Source organism: Gobius niger, assembly GCF_951799975.1.
Source record: "Gobius niger genome assembly, chromosome: 11".
Classification (NCBI taxonomy): Eukaryota; Metazoa; Chordata; class Actinopteri; order Gobiiformes; family Gobiidae; genus Gobius; species Gobius niger.
This window is the reverse complement of record NC_136862.1, coordinates 4,595,915-4,599,479: the sequence shown is the minus strand read 5'-3', so window position 1 is coordinate 4,599,479 and position 3,565 is coordinate 4,595,915. Positions and strand designations below refer to the sequence as shown.

Genomic DNA, 3,565 nt, shown 5'->3' with positions numbered 1-3,565 from the left:
TGACCTAATTGGTTGTATTGACAGTATTTCTACCTTTTTTTCCTCCCATTTAACTCAATGTTAAAAGTACTCTCTGATTTGTGTAATATTGTTTCTCAAAATCATCTTGAGGGCCAGAGGTAGGGCTGCTCGATTATTGAAAAAATAATTATCAGGATTATATTTGTCATAATTGAAATCACGATTATACAAACGATTATTTGTTGCCTTTAAAAAAAAGTCCCTCCTTATTTTATTTATTTATTAATCAAAACACTATGATGATACTTTATGTTTTCTGGACAGTCATTAAAGTACAAATGATTTCAAGTACGCCTTGATTAAAGAGAGGTCCCTGTTTCACACCTGCCCCCTGCTGGCCAGCCCTCACACCTGCGCAAGTAAACTAAGCAGCGCGGCCTAATGACATCATCACACAGCGGCGTTTGTTTTTATGTCAGGCAAAAGCATGAGCCATGGCACATGAAAAGCGAAGGGAAAATAATCCCAGCGCCGTGAAATAACGCAAGTCTGCTTTGCAAAAAAAAAAAAATATATATATATATATATAATCGATTTTTTGCGATTATGCTAATTTTGTTATCGTTTACTGTTGTAATCGAAATCGAAATCGAATTTCGATTAATTGCACAGCCCTAGCCAGAGGTTCTGTGCTGAAGGGCCGGATTTGGCCCTCGGGCCTGACGTTGCCTACCCCTGGTATAGGGTATATAACATAATCATCGTGATGTCCACGGTAATCATAACAGTAAAACACGTAGGCCCTAGCGTGCACTTAAACTTGTCCAGTGAATCAAACAAACAGCCGTCATGGCAGCAGTTAAACAATGACAAAAGGCTGTATTTATAACGTGTATCAGCGCCGATCTGTGCTGCGTTTACCTCCTGATGAACCAAGAGAGTAGCAGCTCCGACTCGCGCTCTTCCCCGGCCTTCTCCACACACTCTCCCCGGACGCCTCTCGCTCTCGCCGGGTCTCACTTTACGGGGACGGCCTGTGCTTCCTCCGTACCTGGTTTCGTTTGGCAGCAGCATGAAAAAATACAAGTCTATGAGCTCATCGTAGACTTGCTTTATTTCATGCTAACAGCTAGCCTTGTTGTCAAATCTGTTTGATGCCACTTTTTTATCATTTATCTGTCCGATAAAGGCTAACATCAGCAAGACACGAGACTCAGACACAGACACAGAGCGGAATGAGCACAGGCTGCCCCGTAAAGTCAGACCCGACACCCGGGACGAGCGGTCGGCGGCCATAGTGTAAATCTCTCGTTTTTTCTGTTTTTGTTCCTTAGTGATGAATTACTTTTGGGATAATGAGACGTTTTCTCTTCGTCGTGTCGGGATCAGCCCCACACAACACAGGTGTGAGCACTATTTCTTCACCATATTATCAATGATCCGTAACACAAACAATTAGACCCCTGACACACAAGATGGCGCCATATGGAACTATGCAGGAGTGTGACGTCAGTGGAAAACTATCTATAGGTGAAGATGAATGGGAATCCAATAATAAATACACTTCTGATGCTTCTGCAGGAATGGATGTCAACAGTCCGCTCAGCCCATACGGATTAGGCCTGGGCTTCATGCATCGCCCGCAGCTCACTGACTCCCAGTTAGCGTCAGGATCCGGTTTAAGGTCCTTGTGATGGTTTTTAAATGTTTGAATGTGATGCCTCCAGGACAACGGCAAATCAAATGATGTTAGATGTCCCAAGAAAACGAGGGGTGACCGAGCTTTTCCCGTTTCGGTGCTTGGACTTTGGAACGATTTTCCCCTGAGCGTTAAAGCAGCTCAGTCTTTGAATATTTTCTCTTTTTCCCCTTTTGTATAAACACTGGCCTTTAACGCAGACTGAGGAGGATTTTAGGTGGTTCTTGTTATTACACTTTGATAGTAATTTTCATTATGTATTTTTTCTTTATCGTTTCATTTTCGGGGTTTATACAGGCAGCAGGATGTCAAATGTTTTGCTTTTTGATGCCATTTTTTACTTCTTTACCCCCACCTGAACCGAGTGCATTGTCTCCAGTTCAGCTTTACCCAAATCTGAAAGCTTCTCCATGGAGCATCAGGCCAGTGTAACACCTCAGAACACACATCCTTTAGCGAACAAATGCTAGGCAAGAAAAAGCAGTTTTGTACATGCGCCTATTGTCGATCAGTTTATGTGCTTTTGAGTGAGTGAACTCAAGGCCTGAGGACTGAATGTGTCCTTGGGTAAGACACTTCACCCAACGCCTATGTGTGAGTGGTTGGTGGTGGTCGGAGGGACCGTTGGCGCAGATGTGAGCAGCCTCGCTTCTGTCAGTCTGACCCAGGGAAAACTGTGGCTACAAATGTAGCTGACCACCATCAGCATGGAGTGAATGAACCCCCCTCCCTTTTATGTGTGAAGTACTTTAGGTGTGACATGTGTCATATGAAAAGCGCTATACAAATAAGATTCCCTTCACTTCCCTTTACATTTAACACATTATACAATTAAAATAAAAAGGACAAATGGCGCACGTCCTCCAGACACCATTAGCAAGCCGAATATCGCACATTATGAACGATCCAGATGTTTTTCAGCTGTTGTCAACCCATAGACCTCATTTAGGTGATCTCAAAACCTGGTTAGAAGTCATTAATGGAGTAGTAAATGAGAATAATGAAAGTAAAGTTCAATTTGCAGGTATGTGAAGTCGTTTACTAGGGTGCATTTGTAGGAACAGGCTCAGAGAACTAACATTCATGTGATTTTGTTATGTGCAACTGTAATCGGACGGGTTTGTCTGCCCTGCAAACCCACCTATAAAAGGGCGTTGGTACCTACGTTCGTCCCCTCCCCTGACCTTCGACCCTCCGACGTCACGCGCCGTGGTAGCCGCGCCGTCATGGCCGCAACACTGGAGACCGAGCTAAGAGGACGATTAGGCGCACTAGGGTCATTGTGTAAAGCCGTCAAGGCCGGTGACTGGGCAGTGCTGTGGGGAATCGTCGGTGAGTCGGGCACGTCTTGAGGAATGGGTTTAATCAACATGCGTGAGGTTAATGGGTTGTTGTCTTTAGCATGGGGGTGGCCCTGGACTCCGGCTACGTGCGTTGGGTTGGCCGCATTTTGGTGGCGCAGATACTGACACCAACTATCGGTATGTGACGGCAGTTAATGCATTATGTTACTTAGACTCGCCAATAACCTAGTATATGTAGATCACCAACTACTGTATGTACTGTGTAAATTACCTTAGGCTCCTGCGGGCGGTGAGCCTTTCCTTTTTGTGCATGTTTGGTCCTGTCTACCTGTACATCTCTACCACGTCGTCTGCTGTTACGGAGCGCTCATGTTTGCTTCAGGCGCATGGTCCAGCTAACTCAACAGAGTCGTGTGGGGGTGGATAAATAAGCGTTCGTTATGTGGCTTACTGACTGGAGGTAAACGCGTATGGGAAACGGGAATGAAGACATTTAACATAATGGACATTCAAAGTGTTTAATTTTGGTTTAATGGATGGAAAATGTGAAACATGAACTGCAACAATGAATTCATGGGGCTACCTGCTATCACCTATGTTT

General features: G+C 44.6%; 1 long non-coding RNA gene across 1 annotated transcript; it reads left to right on the top strand.

Moving 5' to 3' along the window:
- Positions 1-2,858: 2,858 nt before the first annotated feature.
- Positions 2,859-3,276, top strand: LOC306970315. The gene is made up of 3 exons (XR_013793388.1): positions 2,859-2,992; positions 3,062-3,141; positions 3,241-3,276. It is a non-coding gene; the product is annotated as an uncharacterized lncRNA (long non-coding RNA).
- Positions 3,277-3,565: the final 289 nt, after the last annotated feature.